At 38.3% G+C, this 21,772-nt stretch overlaps 1 long non-coding RNA gene across 3 annotated transcripts in view; it reads left to right on the top strand.

Moving 5' to 3' along the window:
- Nucleotides 1-21,772, top strand: part of LOC122694085 — a 273,416-nt gene that overhangs the window by 166,056 nt on the left and 85,588 nt on the right. Inside the window, exon 2 of one of the 3 annotated variants that reach the window (XR_006341102.1) lies at nt 8,592-8,652. The exons of 1 other annotated variant lie outside the window; for it this stretch is intronic. This is a non-coding gene — a long non-coding RNA (uncharacterized LOC122694085). Of the gene's footprint in view, nt 1-8,579; nt 8,653-21,772 lie in introns of those variants that run through there. One more of the 3 variants, XR_006341101.1, reaches the window with a different exon arrangement.

Consider the following 21,772-nt stretch of genomic DNA (forward strand, 5'->3'; position numbering starts at 1 on the left):
TGTTTTAAGATACTTTAAAGAAAGTGACAACAAAATCTCACTCCTGTCTTGTAGCTGACTATTCTTCTATTCTTTCCTTTCTGTGCGTAAAATTTCTTAGGTAAATACAACTGAGAGGAAGTAGGTATATCAAAGGGGCCTAATTCTGCTAGTCTGGGGACTTCTGCAAAAGAAGGTTGCTCTCTTTGAAAACAGTTGTCTGGAAGACAAGAAGCTTTAGGCAGGGCCACCTGCTGGGCAGTACACATATGAAACAGCCTGACAGTTTCCCATCTCCACTGGCAACCAGAAAAAGCATTTCCTACCCAACGGCCCTCCCTTTGTTATAGCTTTTCAGATGGTAGTAGAACTCTGGTTTCAATAATGGCCACAGCTTGAAAAGCATACCCGTACTTCAAAACAGAAATTCTAGGAGCCTATTTTGAAAAATATATCTTAATTAAAAAAAAAAAAAAGATAGCCAAGGCATGGAAAAATATGAGAAATTTGGATGAAATGCTTAGATTGCCAAATATTGATTATTTAACATTAACACAAATCCAAGTCCCTGGCTATTACAATTTATGCCATAGTTATCGCTATATCGAGACGTGTCAAAAAAATTCATCCCAAAGGGTGAGATGGTTGGGTGGCATCACTGACTTAATAGACATGAGTCTGAGCAAACTCTGGGAGATAGTGAAGGACAGGAAAGCCTGGTATGCTACAGTGCATGGACTCACAAAGAGTCAGACATGACTAGCAACTGAACAACAACAAAAGATTAATTACTGGACAAGGAAACTAAATCCCTAAACAGGGAATCCAATTTTAACATTTAAGTCACCAACCATTTTTCTCATTAATTTCAAATGTAGTTTAAATATTGGTGGGAGCATTAGTTTTCTAGAGCCGCTACAGCAAAATACCACAAAAAGTGTCTTCAACAACAGATTTTTATCTTCTTACACTTCTGGAGGCTGGAAGTTCAATATCAAGGTGTTAGCAGGTTTGGTTTCTCCTGAGTTCTCTATCACTGGCGAGGTACTGGTGGAGAAATGGGGTCCTGGGCCAACAACTAGTACCAATTATCAGGCATGAGAGTCAGTCACATTGGAAATGGAGCTTCTGGCCTCAGACAAGTTTTGAGAAAACTCTTCCAACTGACGTCTGACTGCAATTGATAGATGCCCAAGAAAATCCCCTCAGCCAAGCTCTTACAAAGTCCGGACCCATAGAATCTTTGAGCATAATAAATGGTTGTTTGTTACCATAAAGTCTGGGCTAATTTTCTGCATAACTTTAGACAACTGAAACAGGTTGAATGTCACAAGTATAGCTGAAATTCATGGTTTTTTAAAGTTATGATCATTACTTTATTTAAAAATTACTAATTTTTTTTCTATGTTTTAAGGGCACTGATTTATTATACCCTGAATATTTCCCTGTATTTTATTTTTCAATGTGTCTCAAAATATTCTTTATCTCCCCTTTTTCCCCTTCTTTGTCACTTTCTCATCTTTTTTTCTCTTTGTTCTCTTCCTCCATTTACTAATCCTTTTCTTTGTTCTACATATATTGATTTAATATCTATAATGATTTAGAATGAACACATTATAACTCCCCCTATCAAGACATAGAGTCTACTTCACCGTGTTCTTAACTCTGGGCTGGTCTTAAGTCTTGTTTTGCAGATAGAATGTTCTAGAATGACTAGCCAGTTCTGCTATTAAGCTTTGAGACACCTTGTAGCTCCTATTTTTTTCTCTTGCTGCTTTGAGGTCACCATGTGAGGAAGTCTAGGCCAGCCTTCTGGAGGATAAAATTGGGAAATGAGCCATCCCTGATCAGACTCCTACACCAACCAGCCCTACACAACCCACAGATGGACTGTAGCATCATGAGTGACCTCATTAATTAGCTAGAAAAGACTCAAAAGACTTTCCAGATGGACTCACTGAATTATGAGCATGTGGAATGACTGATTATTTTAAACTCACTATGTTTTGGCACGATTTCTTGTCATTGTTGTTCAGTCACTAAATTGTGTATGACTGTTTGTGACCCCATAGACTGAAGCACAGCAGGCTTCCCTTCACTATCTCCCAAGTTTGCTCAAACTCATGTCCATCTGACAAAATGTGGTCCACTGGAGAAGGGAATGGCAAACCACTTCAGTATACTTGCCTTGAGAAACCCATGAACAGTATGGCAAGGGAAAAAGATAGGATACTGAAAGATGAACTCCCCAGGTCGGTAGGTGCCCAATATGCTGCTGGAGATCAGTGGAGAAATAACTCCAGAAAGAATGAAGAGACAGAGCCAAAGTAAAAACAACACCCAGTTGTGGATGTGACTGGTGATAGAAGTAAAGTCTGATGCTGTAAAGAGCAATATTGCATAGGAACCTGGAATGTTAGGTCCATGAATCAAGGCAAATTGGAAGTGGTCAAATAGGAGATGGCAAGAGTGAACACTGACATTTTAGTGAACTAAAATGGACTGGAATGGGTGAATTTAACTCAGATGACCATTATACCTACTACTGTAGGCAAGAATCCCTTAGAAGAAATGGAGTAGCCATCATAGTCAACAAAAGAGTCCAAAATGCAGCACTTGGATGAAATCTCAAAAATGACAGAATGATCTCTGTTCATTTACAAGGCAAACCATTCAATATTATGGTAATCCAAGTCTATGCCCCGACCACTAATGCTGAAGAAGTTGAAGTTGAATGGCTCTATGAAGACCTACAAGACCTTCTAGAACCAACACCAAAAAAAGAAATCTTTTCATTATAGGGGACTGGAATGAAAAAAGAAGGAAGTCAAGAGATCCCTGGAGTAACAGGAAAATTTGACCTTGGAGTACAAAACGAAGCAGGTCAAAGGCTAACAGAGTTTTGCCAAAAGAATGCATTAGTTATAGCAAACACCTTCCTCCAGCAACACAAGAGAAGACTCTAAACATGGACATCACCAGATGGTCGACATTGAAGTCAGATTGATTATATTCTTTGCAGCCAAAGATGGAGAAGCTCTATACAGTCAGCAAAAACAAGACCGGGAGCTGACTGGCTCAGATCATGAACTCCTTATTGCCAAATTCAGACTTAAATTAAAGAAAGTATGGAAACCACTGGACCATTCAAGTATGACCTAAATCAAATCCCTTATGATTATGCAGTGAAAGTGAGAAATAGGTTCAAGGGATTAAATATGATAGACAGAGTGTGTGAAGAATGATGGATGGCAGTGATCAAGACCATCCCCAAGAAAAAGAAATGCAAAAAGGCAAAATAGTTGTCTGAGGAGGCCTAACAAATAGCTGAGAAAAGAAGAGAAGCTAAAGGCAAAGGAGAAAATGAAAAATATACCCATTTGAATGCAGAGTTCCAAATAATAGCAAGGAGAGATAAGAAAGCCTTCCTCAGTGATCAACACAAAGATATAGAAGAAAACAATAGAATGGGAAAGACTAGAGATCTCTTCAAGAAAATTACAGCTACCAAGGGAATATTATCATGCAAGCATGGGCACAATTAAGGACAGAAATAGTATGGACCTAACAGAAGCAGAAGATATGAAGAAGAGGTGGCAAGAATACACAGAAGAACTGTACAAAAAAGATCTTCATGACCCAGATAACCATGATGGTGTGATCACTCACCTAGAGCCAGACATCTTGGAATGCAAAGTCAAGTGGACCTTAGGAAGCATCCTTATGAAGAAAGCTAGTGGAGGTGATGGAATTCCAGTTGAGCTATTTCAAATCCTAAAAGATGATGCTGCAAAAGTGCTGCATTCAATATGCCAGCAAATTTGGAAAACTCAACAGCGGCCACAGGACTGGAAAAGGTCAGTTTTCACTCCAATCCCAAAGAAAGGCAATGCCAAAGAATGTTCAAACTACTGCACAAGTGCACACATCAAAGTAATGTTCAAAATTCTCCTAGTCAGGCTTCAGCTGTACATGAATCAGGAACTTCCATATGTTCAAGCTGGACTTAGAAAAGGCAGAGGAACCAGAGATCAAATTGCCAACATCTGTTGGATCATCAAAAAAGCAAGACAGTTTCTGAAAAAGCATCTACTTCTGCTTTATTGACTATGCCTAAGCCTTTGACTGTGTGGATTGCAATAAACTATGTAAAATTCTGAAAGAGATGGGAATACCACACCACCTGACCTGCCTCCTGAGAAATCTGTATGCAGGTAAAGAAGCAAAAGTCAGAACTTGACATGGAACAACAGACTGGTTCCAAATCAGGAAAGGAGCACGTCAAGGCTGTATATGGTGACTCTGCTTATGTAATTCATATGCAGAGTGTGTCATGTGAAATGCCTGGCTGGAAGAAGCACAAGCTGGAATCAAGATTGCTGGGAGAAATATCAATAACCTCAGATATCCAGATAACACCATCCTTATGGCAGAAAGTGAAGAGGAACTAAAGAGCCTCTTGATGAAAGTGAAAGAGGAGAGTGAAAAAATTGGCTTAAAAGTCAACATTCAGAATGCTAAGATCATGGTATCTGGTCCCATCACTTCATGGCAAGTAGATGGGGAAACAGTGGAAACAGTGACAGACTTTATTTTGGGGGGCTCCAAAATCACTGCAGATGGTGACCGCAGCCATGAAATGAAAAGATGCTTGCTCCTTGGAAGAAAAGTTATGACTAACTTAGCATATTAAAAAGCAGAGACATCACTTTGCCAACAAAGGTCCATCTAATCAAGGCTATGGTTTTTCCAGTAGTCATGTATGGATGTTAGAGTTAGACTATGAAGACAGCTGTGTGCTGAAGAACTGATGCTTTTGACTGTGGTGTTGGAGAAGACTCTTGAGAGTCCCTTGGACTCTAAGGAGATCCAACCAGTCCATCCTAAAGGAAATCATTCCTAAATATTCACTGGAATGACTGATGCTGAAGCTGAAACTCCAATACTTTGGCCACCTAATGTGAAGAACTGACTCACTGGAAAAGACCCTGGTTCTGGGAGAGATTGAAGGTGGGAGGAGAAGGGGATGACAGAGGATGAGATGGTTGAATGGCATCACTAACTTGAAGGACATGAATTTGAGTAAGCTCTGGGAATTGGTGATGGACAGGGAAGCCTGGCATGCTGCAGTCCAAGGGGTTGCAAAGAGTCGGACATGACTGAGCGACTGAACTGAACTGAATGGCTGTTGAGTTGGTGATGCCATCCAACCATCTCATCCTCTGTTGTCTCCTTTTCCTCCTGTCTTCAATATTTCCCAGCATCAGGGTCTTTTCTAATGAGTCAGCTCTTCTCATCATGTGGCCAAAGTATTGGAACTTCATCAGCCTCAACATCAGTGCTTCCAATGAATATTCAGGGTTGATGAGATGATTTGCTCTGCAGTGAATGATACTAGCTAAAACTAACACTCATGGCAGTTATGGTTAGTATTCAACACTAGCATCTATTCTTTCTTCTTCCTAAGTAAAATAATTTCACTTTTTCCCCCCTAGATATTGATTGTCACCTAGAATAGAAGGTCCTGTAAGAACTGCCAGCAGCCATGGCATTAGGGAAAAGAGTAGGGAAGATTCATTATGTCATGGTGGAGCAAAGTTATATGCAAAGAAAGGAACTCAAGTCACAGTAACCACTCAGCAAACAGAAATAGAAGACGTGATTTTGCTGGGGGTAGGGGGCAGGCTGTATCTGACTCTGCTTGATGTCTAAATGGCTCAAGTGTCCTATAATTTGACATCTTGTTGGGTCAAAAAATTCAACTGTTTCTGTACCCCAATTTGAAGCAGGTATAAACAATGAGTATAAAAGGGAGGAGATCAATGTAATCTATAAACAATCTACTGGCAGAGATTAAATTAACTATATTGCCTCTCCATGCAAAGCCATTATTTTAGAAAGTCTCGAATCAGTAGCGGTTCTATGGAGCAGCTGGGAGAATGAGAGCTAAGAGGCCATTAAATGAAAGAAAAGAGACTTTGTGTTTTAATTCCACTTCTAGAAAGACACTTGGCTGTAGTTATTCAAACATGGGATTGAATCAAAGCCAATTTAAAAGAAGTGTACTGAGTTTTAGAGAGGATCACAGTGCCAAACAAAACCAACCAAACACACACAACAAACAAGCCTAGAACCTGGCTGAGAGTAGCTGGACTCCAAGCCTAAAGCTGCAGGAAGGAGGTTTAAGAGGTGAGCACCTTCCAGACCCTGAGCTTCACCCAGTTCACATCACACTTATGGAGAAGCAAGAATCTTCCCGAGGGCAGAACCACTGGTCTCAAGGACAATTGATAAAGGGGTGTGCATTAGTTTTCAATGCTGTATAACAAATTGCTGCGAACTTAGTGACTTAGAGTGACCAACATGTATTACTTGGGCTTCTCAGGTGGCTCAGTGGGTAAAGAATCCACCTGCCATGCAGGAGACATGGGTTCGAATCCTGGATTGGGAAGATCCCCTGGAGAAGAGCATGGCAACCCACTCCAGTATTGTTGCCTGGAGAATCCCATGGACAGAGGAGCCTGATGTCAGGCTACTGTCTATAGGGTTGCAAAGAATCAGACAGGACTGAAGTGACTGAGCACGCACACATGTATATTACTCACAGTTTCTGTGATTCAGGGGACCAGGCGTGACTTTGCTGATCCATGGCTCAGAGTCTCTGAAGGGGAAGCTGGACTGTGTCCTCATATGGAGACTCGACTTGGGGAGAATCTGCTCCTGGGCTCCTTCAGATTGTTGGCAGAATCCATTTCTCTGTGGCTGCAAGACTGATGATTTCAGTTTATTGCTGAAGCCAGTCTCAGCTTCTAGAGACTGCTTGTGATTCCTTGACCTGCAGGCTTCTCCGAGAGGCCATTTATTTCATGACAGCTTGTAGTGGAGGGAGAGAGAACTGAGAGGACAAGTCAGTCAGCTAGCAAGACGGAGTCTTATAGAATGAATTGAACTACAGGAATGACATCCCATCACACTTGCCATATTATTCTGGTTTGAATCAAATTGCAGGTCCTACCCACACTCTAGCAGTGAGGACTACACCAGGGTCTGAGCACCCAGAATCCAGATTATGGGGGCCACTTAAAAACTTATTTGTCATAGAGAAACTTTGCAGAGAAAGTAAACTGGGGCTTCTAGGTGGGGAGTTTATTCCTCCATTAGGGGTTGGAGTCTTTGCTTTCCTGTCTAGCAAGATTTGTTAGTTTTTATGGATCAGAAGCCATGGCACCTACAACCTTACTGAATTTAGAGAGTGTCTTTACTAAGGTAATTTTGTTCTTTCTTCAGTGTTTTGTATGGGTATATTGGAGACAGATATCTTGCATATTAGTTTATATATCATCAAACCACAAGAAGCACTTTAAGACTGGAGATCTCCAGACTGGAGCTGAATGAAATCATGGATAGACTTCAGGGTTGCTTCCTGGGTATGGAGGAAGGGTGTGTTCTATGGATGGGAAGAATATAAGTGTCTGTTTGGGTAGCCAAAGAGGCAGATTTTGTCAAAGAATATTATTTCTATGCCTTCAGATCCATTCCTGTCACACTTTCCTCTCAATTTTCAGGTGGGTCCATAGAATTTGTCATGAGGCAATGAGTAGTCAATAAGAAATTAATCAGGTTGGCTAGATATCCTGCAAACACAGGGCTGTACTGCAAAATGAAAACTTGTTCCATAGCACTCATGACTTTCAAATGTCTTCCCCTGTATTTGTGGATATGAAAAACCTGTTTACAACTATCTAAGCCTGATAGCTCGGAGAAGGCAATGGCAACCCACTCCAGTACTCTTGCTTGGAAAATCCCATGGGCAGAGGAGCCTGGTAGGCTGCAGTCCATGGAGTTGCGAAAAGTCGGACATGACTGACTGACTTCACTTTCACTTTTCACTTTCATGCATTGGAGAAGGAAATGGCAACCCACTCCAGTACTCTTTCCTGGAGAATCCCAGGGATGGTGGAGCCTGGTGGGCTGCTATCTATGGGGTCGCACAGAGTTGGACATGACTGAAGTGACTTAGCAGCAGTAGCAGCAGAGCTTGATAGCTAGCCCTAGCTAAAAATAATCTTGAATATTTTTGCATGTCTTTCATATATTTTATGTTATCCAGAAATGCAACCACTGTATAAACTGAGAAAAGACTGTATTTTGTTTTGTTTAGAACTCTACCAAGAAAGAGTAGATCATCATTTCAGAAAATCACATCACTGACATTGGGGCCCCTTATGTGTTAATGTTGCCAGCACCACTTCAGTCAGTAATTCTTCCTGATGTGTTTATATTATTCTAAGCAGAGAACTGGGCTGTGGTAAAGAACCTGCTTGCCAATGCAGGAGTCATAAGAGACTTGGGTTCAATCTCTGGGTTGGGAAGATCCCCTGGAAGAGGGCATGGGAACTCACTCCAGTATTCTTGCCTGGAGAATCCCATGGACAGAGGAGCCTGGTGAGCTATAGTCTAGTAGGGTCACAAAGAGTCAGACACAACTGAAGCAACTTAGCAAGGACGCGTACAAGCAGAGAAACAATATTCGACTATTTCATCATGGCTTCTGGTGTAGCCATAATCACATTGAAATCTATAACATGGATTATTTCTTCTTCACATTTCAGGTTGCATTGAAATTATTTCTGAAGATATATTATCTAGGAAGATCACTTCAGGATAGAAAAGGTATTTTAAAGTATTTGTTATAAAAAGGGAAAAATAGGCCTGATAGAGTTGTACTATCCTGATTGAAGTACAGTGAGAGCCCAAATGCTTCTGGCATTTAATCTCCATGGCCATCTGAGACAAGATCATCTTTTGGAAAAAACAAAGTCAGAATTCCTGTAAACACAAAAGTCGCTACAGAGCATTAGTGCACACTTTGTGTGGGGTACTCTGCGTTACACACGTTTTTCTCAAGTAATCCTTCCCCCAGCATTGTTAGAAGGTATGTGGCACCAAGTTGCTAATCAAAAGACTCCAGTGTAAGTTCTAGTTCTGTCACTTACTATCTGTCATTTAGGGAAATCATTTTCTTCCCCCAAGTCTCAGATTTTTGGTAATAAAATGGAGGAAAACAATACATTTATCTCAAATGGAGAAAAAAATAAATTGACATGAGGATTAAATGAGGCGCCACTTTGAGGATGGCATATCTTGAGGGTTACTTTAGATAAAGATAACTTGAAAGGTAACATATAACATTTTTTTTTTAAGTCACTCAGTCATGTCCAACTCTTTGCAACCCCATGGACTGTACAGTCCAGGGAATTCTCCAGGCCAGAATACTGGAGTGGGTAGCTTTTCCCTTCTCCAGGGAACATTTCCAATCCAGAGATTGAACCCAGGTCTCCCGCATTGCAGGCAGATTCTTTACCAGTTGAGCCCCAAGGGAAGTCCAAGAATACTAGAGTGGGTAGCCTATCCCTTCTCCAGCAGATCTTTTCGAGAAGGAATCGAACTGGGGTCTAGATATAATATATCTTCTATTGTCTGACAAATCATTATTTCTCAAAGTGCTATTTGAAATCTCTGGACTTGAAAATGAATATATAAGCATTTCACAAAGTTTCTGAAAATTTGAAGTGGATAATATATAAGAAAATTAAATATTGAAAAAGATAGAAATATCTCATTATTCAGTATTGAGATACTGTTACCAGTGAGATACAAATCTGTTGGCTTGTAGCTCTGGGGTAAAATGAAATAATATATTGGAATATATTTGGATTAAACAGCATATTTATGACTAAGTTATGGGGTAAAATGATTACACAATGGAAATATTAAAACAATTTTGAATTGAATGATCATGAAAATACCTCATGTTGAAATTTATAGGAATAGCTAAAGTAGAGACTAGAGGGAAATGTAAAGCTTTAGATGCTTCTATTAGAAAAGAGCAAGGTTTTAAAAAATTAATTAAGCTTTCACTTCAGGAAACTGGAAAAGAAAGTATAAACCAAAGATAGATGTAGATAGATGTAGTTAGATGTAGATAAGATATTAATATATTAATATTAAGATATTAATAAAAGTAAAGGTAGAAATCAATAAAATAGAATACAGATATGCAATAAGAAAATCAACAAGGTTAAGAACTTATTTTTCAAACTTTTATAAAGTTGATAAATCCCAAACAAAATTGACTAACAAAATAAGAGAACCGCCCCCCAGAATTTACCAAAAATATTAGTGAGATAAAGACATTATTCTAAATCCTTAAGATATAGATAATATAAGGCAACTTCATACTATTGCCTGGTGACTGACATAAAATTGAAAATTTCTTTGATGAATATTTATTAAAACTGACACAAGAATATACATAAAATCTAAGTAGATGTACATGTATTACAGAAATCAAATCCACAGTTAAAAACTTTCCTACAAAAAATCCCCTCTAGGCACAGGTAGTTTTACAGGTTAATTCTAATATACATTTACAGAAGTAATTACCTCATCCAAAACTGTTGAAAGAAATAAAAAAGAGAGGGAATAATTCTAGTTCATTTCATTAGTCCAGTATAAACCCAATAAGAAACTCAAGAAAAATATTAAAAAAGGGAAAAATGTATACTAATATACCTCATAGACACACATAGAAAAAATTTAAATAAGATATTAATAAATCAGGTCCAGTTACATTAAAGGAGTAGAAGTACATCATGAAGTGATGAAGTGGATTTTATCCAGTGGTATATTGGTAAATGGTCTTCCCTAGTAGCTCAGACAGTAAAAAATCCCCCTGTAATGCAGGAGACCTGGGTTCAATCCCTGGATCAGGAAGAAACACCTGCAGAAGGGAATAGCAACCCACTCCAGTATTCTTGCCTGGAGATTTACATGGACAGAGGAGCATGGTGGGCTACAGTTCTTGGGTTGCAAAGAGTTGGACATGACTGAGTAACTAAACTTGAGGGTGTGATGCTGGTAAACACTTAACAATTGGCTTTCCAAATTTAAAAAAAGGATTTATAGATATATGGAGATTAATATATACACATACACACACACAGGCTTCCTACATGGCTCTAGTGGTAAATAACCTGCCTGCCATTGCAGGTAGATATAAGATATGCAGGTTTGATCCCTGGGTCGGGAAGATCCCCTGAAGTAGGGCGTGGCAACCCACTCCAGTATTCTTGCCTGGAGAATCTCATGGACAGTGGAGCCTCGTGGGCTATAGTCCATGGGATCACAAAGAGTCAGACATGACTGACCCAAGTAACATTTTCAGACATATATACACACACACAAGTTCATTACAAATTTACTGAAATAAAGGACATTTGCTATATGATCTACAAATTTTAATAAAACATAAATGATTTTTATTGTAAAGTCTCATTGATTTTGTTGACTTCTGTTGAATCATATTTGTATACAACTGATGTCACAACTAATGAATAAGTGCAGTTTCAATATATGTTGGTTGATGTTTTAGTTTATGTTGATAAGTAAAACAAAAGCTAACAACAAGGAAAGAAATATAGTAGGACTTCACTAATTCATCAATAATAAGATCAAATTCTTTGCTGAATTGGTTAATGGTTTTCAAATAATTGAATTTAGTCAAATTTTCCTGGAAGTTAATAAATTTTCCTATTTTCAAATATGAAAGTTATACAATATAATGGCTACAAACAAACATGTTGTTGCTGTAAGTATAGACAATAAAATGATAAGTCAAGCTTTGATTTGTAGCTTTTATTTATTTTCATGGTATAAATTCTAGTATGGGAGTTTAAGCTAGCAATGTGGCTTCACTGAACCCAAACAGAGAAGCAGACTATTACACAGTATTTCTATCATATAGATGAAAAAGATTATAAGTAGTTTCAAGAGCATAAGTAATAGTAGAATGCAATAAAGTAATTAGGAAGTGATGAGTTTTGAGTACAAAGTTCATTTGCTTTTAATATAATATCTTTATAAGTTTATATAATTTGATACTTAGATGTCTGTATTTAAAAACTGGCTATCAGAATTCCAGAAAATTGAACAATCAGCTCTTACAGGTTGGTATACACTGACTCTAGCACAACAGTTGTTTTATCCTAGGAATGCAAGACTGATAAAACATTGAGAAACAATCACTGTAATATGCAGCATTAATAGAATAAAAAAGAAAGTTATATAGTCTTCAATAAATTAGGAAAAATGTTTGATACAATTCAATACTCATTGATAACAAAACCTCTAAGTAAAGAGAAACTGAAGAGCCTCTTCATGGACGCGAAAGAGGAGAGTGAAAAAAGCTGGCTTACAACTCAACATTCAAAATGCTAAGATCATGGCATCCAGTCCTATCACTTCATCACAAATAGACAGGGGAAAAATGGAAACAGTAACAGACTTTATTTCCCTGGGCTCCAAAATCACTGTGGATGGTGAATGCAGCCATGAAATTAAAAGACACTTGCTCCTTGTTGGAAAAGCTATGACAAACCTAGACAGTGTATTAAAAAGCAGAGACATTATTTTGCCAAAAAAGGTCCATATAGTTCAAGCTATGGTTTTTACATTAGTCATGTACAGATGTGAGACCTGAACTATAAAGAAGGTTGAGCACCGAAGAATTGATGCATTCTAACTGTGGTGCTGAAGACTCTTGAGAGTCTCTAGGAGAGTCAGGAGATCAAACCAGTCAATCCTAAAGGAAATCAACCCTGAATATTCTTTGGAAGGACTGATGCTGAAGATGAAGCTCCAATATTTTGGCCACTTGATGCAAAGAGCTGATTCACTGGAGAAGATCCTAATGCTGGGAACGATTGAAGGCGGGAGGAGAAGGGGACAGCAGAGGATGAGATGGTTGGATGGCATCACCACCTCAATGGACATGTGTTTGAGCAAACTTGGGAGATAGTGAAGGACAGCAAAGCTTGGTGTGCTGTAGTCCATGGGGTTGCAAAGAGCTGAACATGACTAAGCGACTGAATAGCAACAACAAGATCTACAAAACCCATACACCCTCGCATCACAGTCAATGATGAAATACAGATAAAACATGGTTCTTGTGTGTGCTTAGTCAAGTCCAACTCTTTGTGACCCAATGGGGTGCAGCCTACCAGGCTCCTCTGTGCACAGAATTTTCTAGGCAAGAATACTGTGATGGGTTGCCATTTCCTATTGCAAGGCATTTTCCCAAACCAGGCATCAAACCTGTATCTCCTGCATTGGCAGGCAAATTTTTTTTACCACTGCCCAACCTGGGAAGCCCAAAGATATGGGTAAGTTTGCAATAACCTAACTAATCAGGCCAATATTGCATAGTGAAAGTGAAATGAAAGTGAAAGTTGCTCAGTCATGTCTGACTCTGTGATTCCATGGACTTTACAGTCTATGGAATTCTCCAGACCAGAATACTGGAGTGGGTAGCCTTTCCCTTCTCCAGGGGATCTGCCCAACCCAGGGGTCGAACCCAGGTCTCCCGCATTGCAGGCAGATTTGTTACCAGCTGAACCACAAGGGAAGCCTAAGAATTGAACCAGGGTCTCTTGCATTGCAGGCAGATTCTTTACCAACTCTCAGGGAGCCCCAGTGTAGCATAAGGGCAGAACAATGAGTTAGTTGATGGTAGTCATACAAAAGTCAAAAGTTACAACAACACTTAGGAAGACTCAAGCTTCATAAAATTAAAATTTATGTGAAAGGTATGGACTTGGAAGTCCTATGAGGTAGCACTAGAGACTTCCTTATAAAACAAGATGGTACTTAAGAGCTAAGAAGCTCAGACATGAATTACCTCAGACTGTGCAGTCAACTTTCTGTCCCAACCAAGAATCAACAAGTTGGCATTTCAGATTCTGCTACCTCTACTAATCTGAGATGGTATTATTCTTCTTTTGAGTCTTGTAGAATTACTGCATTGTTAGGAAGGCAACTCCAGGAAATTGTAAAAGCAAATGTTAGCAAGAAGAATTGAAATGATGCAAAAGAAAATTAAATCCATAACATTCATAAGTTTGTAACTTCTATGTAATAAAACTTCTTTCTTCTAATTACGGTGTTTAAAGCATTTAAGAGAAAAGGGAAATGCTGGATTTGAAGGTTTAATTGGATGCTTTGAATAACTTTATTAAGTAGTTCTGCAGACAATGGGAAAATTTAATTTGTTAAATCCATGAATCTTTATTTGTTAATTGTATAAATATCATGGCTATATAGAGGAAAGTTACTCATTTAATGTTAATCAAGTGCTCATATTTAAGTAATAAGATAAATATATATATTATGCATTATATATGAATGGGAGTGGCAAATGTCTATATCAATACAAAGTTCATTCAGACATTAATTCCATCCAGAATATGGACAAACATTTAAATTCAAGAATGCTCATCCAGAATTATTCATAATGGTAAGTATTATCTAAAGATCTAATTTAGGACTCTGGTTGAACAGATCATCATGTAGTCATTGGGCATGAATAAAATAATTTGTAGAAATGAGATACAAAATATTCAGCATAAAGAACTATGTAAAAAGAACAGAGGAGAAAATAGTGTATAATATTTAAATTTTTATCATATACAGATGTTCAAGTGAATTTTTACTTCTCAAAGACCAGCATCCTTTGTAAGAATCTGTCAATTCAGAGAATAGACTATAAAGATCTAATAACAAAGTTTTATACGTCTAATTTTTAAAAGCCTGTGCTCATGACAGAAGTCTGGAAATGAGTGAGAAATGCAAAATTCATTTACTAGGAATTTTTTACCTTGAAAATATTCATTTATGGTACAAACTCCTCCAAACTAAAATTTCTGATAATTTTATGTTATGTGTGTGTGCATAAACCTATATATATACAAAATATGTTTATAGTACATATGCATATGTATGCAAGCAAATGAATAATGAAAAGTTATACAAAAAATATTAATAGAAATAATTTTGAATTTTGGGAATAAGTATGATTTAAATGGGCTTCCCTGGTGGCTCAGATAGTAATGATTCTGTCTGCAATGAGGGGGACCTGGGTGGGGTTCCTGGGTTAGGAAGATCCCCTGGAGGAGGGCATGGCAATCCACTCCAGTATTCTTCCCTGGAGAATCCCCAAGGACAGAGGAGCCTGGTCGACCCCAGTCCTTGGGGTCGTAAAGAGTCAGACATGACTGAGCGACTAAGCACAGCACAGCACATGATTTAAATATTTTTGTTTAAGCTTTTCATTTTTCTTCAATGTGAGCTATTCTTTTGTAATTTGAAAAGTGTGGTTTATTAAAATCAATCGAATCAAAAAAAGTTATGTATTTTTGCAATTTTGTTTAAGTATACAATCTATTTATTGAAGCATAGAAAAACACTGGAAAAGAATCTTAAAAATCCAATAATAGAGAAAGGATTTAATAAATTTGGTAAAACTTTGTTAAACTTTGTGCCATCATTAAAATGTTAGGAATTAAAATGCTAATGATATACTTTTAAGTAAAGATGACAAATTCACCATCATAAATATTTCATGATTTTAATTTTATAAAAGTTATTTTTGCATTACTTTCAACTGTGTGCATTACCCATAATGTCCAGGAAGATAATACTCACAGTGACTTTTAGTGTTTTTGAAGATATATTTTAGAAATATGACTTTGTACTAACCTCAAGTATTTTTCTTATTTTCTCTGAGAGTCACCTTCCTACTTACTTCAGATTCTCTAGCAGCTGATCAAAATTTACTTGGGCTTTTCACATATGCACAATTCTATGAATGTAGTGTTTGTTTACATTGCTATGCAATGAAACAAAATATAAGACAGAATAGCCTAGATATTATGAAAGACAGTCAGTCAGTTCAGTTGCTCAGTCGTGTCCGACTCTTTGCAACCCCATGAATCGCAGCACTCCAGGCCTCCCTGTCCACTACAAACTCCCGGAGTTTACCCAAAGTCATGCCCATCAAGTTGGTGATGCCATCCAGCCATCTCATCCTCTGTCATCCCCTTCTCCTCCTGCCCTTAATCCCTCCCAGCATCAGGGTCTTTTCCAATGAGTCAACTCTTCACATGAGGTGGCCAAAGTATTGGAGTTTCAGCTTCAGCATCAGTCCTTCCAATGAACACCCAGGACTTATCTCCTTCAGGATGGACTGGCTGGATCTCCTTGCAGTCCAAGGGACTCTCAAGAGTCTTCTCCAACACCACAGTTCAAAAGCATCAATTTTTCAGTGCTCAGCTTTCTTCACATTCCAACTCTCACATCCATACATGACCACTGGAAAAACCATAGCCTTGACCAGACAGACATTTGTTGGCAAAATAATGTCTCTGCTTTTTAATATGCTATCTAGGTTGGTCATAACTTTCCTTCCAAGGAATAAGCGTCTTTGAATTTCATGGCTGCAGTCACCATCTGCAGTGATTTTGGAGCCCCCCAAAATAAAGTCTGACACTGTTTCCACTGTCTCCCCATCTATTTCCCATGAGGTGATGGGACCAGATGCCATGATCTTAGTTTTCTGAATGTTAAGCTTTAGGCCAACTTTTTCACTCTCCTCTCTCACTTTCAAGAGGCTTTTTAGTTCCTCTTCACTTTCTGCACCAATACTCAATTATATATTATTTGACTGTCAGGTCTGTTGGGCAAAATGAGGATTTTCACTGAGGATTATCATGGTACATGCCTAACCCTTGGATAGGAACTTTGGGTACTTTTGAACTGAGGGAAGGACAAAGTTACTTTGGGGTATGAATGTCTAAACTCTAAAGCATGTAGGTCACCTACATCTTTAGGTTCAGTATCCTCAACTATAAATTGAGAGGGGCTATAGCAAATAATCTATAACATCTCTATGCCCTCAAACTCTCCAAGATTTTACTACAAGACTGAGAGCTAAATGGATAAAAATATAGGAACACATCATTTGTACAGTAATTATTTACTTATATTATTAGCTCTGTCTTCATCAATAAGCATGATATAAATATGACCAAGAAGTTGAAAATAGTTTTATAATATTGAGTGACCCATACCCATTACCTTTTTAATATGATTTTTTTCTTTTCCTTCTTTCCTTCTTCTCTCCCTCTCTTCCACCCTCCATCCCTCCCTTCCTTCCTTCCTGTTTTTCATTTTCTCCCATCTTGCCACCTTTACTTTGGACTGCCTATTGGGTAAATCATCCATTAGTCCATAACTACCTATTGGTTAAATCATCCATTAGTTAGGTAATCCATAACAAGATGCCAGGTTTTCTGCACAAAGAATTTTTATATAGACTTTAGAAAATATTCTTAATAAATACATGTTGCACATAGTTATTTCCAGAGTGACACTTCTCCTATGAATACAGAATTTTATGATATAAAATTATGTATGCATGATTTGAATATTTTGTTCCTTGTACTATTGTACTGGTGGATCATCATAGCCTTTTCTCTGACACAACTAGACTCTTTCAATAGGTTTGTATTTTATTTTAGTGTGTTTTGACTTAAACCATCGAATAATAGTCTCTTTGAAAATCTAGTCTGTCTTGAGGGAATCACTCACTGGCCAACAAAGGCTCCACTGCCTTAGTACTATTTATATGTTAGAGAGATCTTGAGACTTCTCATTTTATTTATTTAAACTCACCTGAAGCATTTCAGCCTTAGGAAATTATTTTACACTCTAAAAACTAGTTGAATTGTAAAGAATTTAAGACGGTCTAGGAGAGAAAATGAGGACCATTAAAAGTGATGCTTTCCTGCTCTCTGCCCCCATAATTATGTCCTTCCATCCACAATAAACTAACATTTTCTAAAATTGCTCCTAACAGCTGATGTGTAATGGCTTATTATGTGTCTTTTCACTGGTTGAATGTCAATTTTTCCATCTAAACTGTAAGGTTCATGAGAGCAGAGACTGTTTCAGCAGCACTGTATATAGACTGTACCTAGCACAGTTCTTATCACACAAGAGAAAATCAAGTAATATTCATTAAACCAATGAAAGAAAACATGAAAATATTAGACAAGATTCTTTTTTGAAGAAATGGAAAAGGGTGTTAGTTATAACAACTGGAAAAGACAAAGAAGCCACTATAATAACTTAAAATTAAATGGATAGCAAAAGTTATTATATATTTTTGGCTAACTTTTGGGATGTTATAATTTGTTTTATTTAGTTCTCAGAAAGGCTTTCCAATGTTCAGTTTTATTGGTTCTACCTTAAAGAAAGTGAAAGTGAAGTTGCTCAGTCGTGACCCCATGGACTGTAGCCTGCCACGCTCCTCTGTACATGGGATTTTCCAGTAAAGACTACTGGAGTGGGTTGCCATTTCCTTCCCCAGAGAATCTTCCTGACCCAGGTATCAAACCCGGGTCTTCTGCATTGAAAGCAAATACTTTACCATCTGAGCCACCCCGGAAGTCCCTACCTTAAAGAACCAGGACCTAAAGGTAAAAGCGTTGGACCTCTTGCCTGAAGTTACCGAGCCAGCAGGAATTTGGATATTTGATTACAGAAGTATTAGGACCACGTTGTATCTCCTAAAACTCATAGGGTGAAGCCTAATCCCCAATGTAACAGTGTCTGGACACACACTCTTAAGGGGGCAATTTAAGTTGAATAAGACCATAAGTGAGATCCTGATCCAATTAGACTGTTGTTCTTATAAGAAAAGGAAGAGATACCAGAATGCTCTCTCTGTCTCTCTCACACACACATACACACACATGCACAAGCAGGCCAGGCCATGTGAGGACACACCAGTCATCTACAAGCTAGGAAAAGAGGTTTCACCAGAAACCAGCATTGACAGCACCTTGATCTTGGACTTCTAGCCTCCAGGGCTTTGAGAAAATCAATCTTTGTTGTGTAAGCTACCAGTCTGGGGTACTTTGCTATGAGCAGGTTAATACAAGTGGAGAGAGAGGAGAGACAGAATCCGGGGTGGGGTGGGGGAAAAGGAGGAAGCAAGCAAGAGAGGAAGAGAAAGAAGAGTAGAATTTAAGCTAACAGCAAGATGAATTTGGAGACAGAAAATTGTGGAATCTCTTCCTTTGGACAATTTTAAGAATAGACTAGGCTATTATTTATCTTGTATGGTTTAGATTTTCTTCTTCTTGGAGACAGTGGCATGAATTAGATCATCCATTAAGATAAATGCTGGTCTCTGTTTCCAGAGACTCAACAACAAAAAAAAATTTAAATGGTACTAATGAGAATCAGACATCAATCTTGGAGGAAAGACACTATTTTTCTTTTTTTCTTTCTCCCCTTTTTGGTCCCCCATCCTTTCTTTCCCTCACCTTTCTAAATCCTGTTTTGGTGATGAACTTCAGCACAGCAAAACTAGAAACAAGGTTTGCTGAATAAAAATATACATATATTTCATGAGAATAAAAAAAGTTTGTAATGAGGAAGAAGAGAACTAAGCTATTTATAACGTGAGCAGTGTGAAAAGAAGTAATAACGACTGAACTCTCCAGTCCTTGGACTTTGAAGGATTGTTCTGAGTTCCCAGATGGTAACTGCAAAGCACTGTCCTAGAGGGAACCCACTTTCTTTGCAGCCCCCCAAACTTTCAGGAATATGTAGACACTGGAGCTTTATAACATGCAATTATTATTATCTTAGTTGAGGAGTGGAGGTGTTTAGAGGATTAAGATTCTTCTAGCTCTATTTGGGTATTTTTGTTACTAATCAGAAAACTATCTTAAGCATAGTAGGGAAAATGGTTTCAGCAGTCACGGTGAACTGGGCTCCCTGGCCATAGGTAGAAAGGTTGTATCTTAACAAAGCCATACATATCTTGCAGTTGTCTCTCAGGTTTTACCTAGATTAGCTTAGACCAAAGTTTATCTGATGCTTTAAGTTCCCTATAAAGGCTACATAAAGTGGCATAATCATTCATTCACTACTTTTTGTACTTTTGTGTTCATTTAACAAATACATTTTTGCATACTTACTGTACCTCCTATGCATTAGACATGTACTGCGCAGTGAGAATACAGTGATCAATTAACAAGAAGATAGAGTCTCTGCCATCAAGCAGTTTCCCTTCTTGTAAGGAAAAGAGAAAATACAAGAACAGCCAAGTCTAAATACTTCCAGATTAGAAAAAAGCTGGGAAGAAGTAAAGGGGGTACTAACTACATAGAAAATAATGCCAAGAGCTCTCTCTAGTTAAATAGGATAGAGTTCTGATAAAACATCTTAGAAAAGCCAAATACTTCAACATTCTAACATTTTTCTAGCAAGTCTAGACACCAGGCTTGGTGAACCTACTGTATAAATCATAGCTAAATATAAGTCGTCATTTAACTAACTACATCATTGCCACATTCTTTCAAATAACAGCTAGAAATTTTTGCCTTGTAGACAACGCATCTTGGCCATTTGATCTGCAGTAATTTTTGCTCATCTGGGAAAAGGTGCTTGATAAACTTTTGCTATATATATATATATATATATATATAAACTTTTTGCTATATATATATAGAGAGAGCTTGGTACCAAAGTAATCTAAGGATTGCCATTATCTTCCATGTTTCAGATCTTCACTTCATCCCACCACATATTAGCCCAGCCATTTTCATATTTTAGGGTCTCCCATAAGCAGTAGCAGAATTCAATGACTGTTTTCAATATTAGAGCACTGAATTAGAATAGGCCAGAATTAGTTAGGGTAACAAAAAACCCCAAATCTCCATGACTTAACAAAGTTACATGTCTCACTTAGGTGCCCTCCAATTCAAGCCTTTGGTCATTATCCTTCAAGTAATTATTCTGACATCTGTCTCCTTCCTTCTGGTGATGTCACTGGTTTAATTAAGTGGTCCCAAAGAAGGGTATGAAAGAACATGAATGGAGCTTTATGACCAAGACAGAAAGTGATGTACATTATTTCTGTTCATGTCCCATTGGCCAGAACTGTCAGACAGCCCTGATATACCTGGAAAGGAGGCTCAGAGATGTAACCTTCTCATGTTCCCTGGAGGAGAAATGGTGCATGCTTAGCTTCTACTGCAGTTCCTCCTTCAGGTCATCAAATAACCATTTTACTTTCCCTTCCATGTGATTGTGGAAGTTGGTTTAGTCCAAAATCTGATAGTGAAGCCCAGTAGGCTGGAGACTCAGAGAGGAGTTCGAGTTTGAATCCAAAAGCAGTCTGCTGGCAGAATTCCTTTCTGCCTGGGGGAGATCAATTTTTGTGCTATTAAGGCCCTCAACTGCTTGGATGAAGTTGATCCACATTATGAAGGTAATCTGCATCCTTCTAAATTCATGGATTTAAATGTTACTCTCATTTAAAGAACACCTTCACAGAAACATTTAGAAAAATTTTTGATCAAATACTCTGGCACTGTCACTTAGTCAAGTTGACACATGAAATGAAGCATCACTTTCCTGGTAGCTCAGGTGGTAAAGAATTCACATGAAATGTAGGAGACCTTGGTTCAATTCCTGGGTTGGGAAAATCCACTGGAGAAGGGATAGGTTACCCTCTCCAGTATTCCTGGACTTCGCTGGTGGCTCAGATGGTAAAGAATCTGCCTGCAGTGCAGGAAACTTGGGTTCAATCTCTGGATTGGGAAGAACCCTGGAGAAGGGAATGGCAACCCACTCCAGTATCCTTGCCTGGAGAATCCCATGGACAGAGGAACCTGGTGGGCTACAGTCCATGGGGTCGCAAAGAGTTGGACACCACTGAGAGACTAAGCGCAAGTAATAAGCCACTCTATCATTGGGCTGAGAGATGGTACCTTTCAATGAAGTCACCTAGAAATTAAAAGACAAGCTATTCAGCTCGTCCCGTTGCCTTTTTGCCTATAAGCCTCTCCCTTTCAACTTAGGACAGCTACTGCTGCTTATC

This window comes from Cervus elaphus, chromosome 5 (genome assembly GCF_910594005.1).
Source record: "Cervus elaphus chromosome 5, mCerEla1.1, whole genome shotgun sequence".
NCBI lineage: Eukaryota > Metazoa > Chordata > Mammalia > Artiodactyla > Cervidae > Cervus > Cervus elaphus.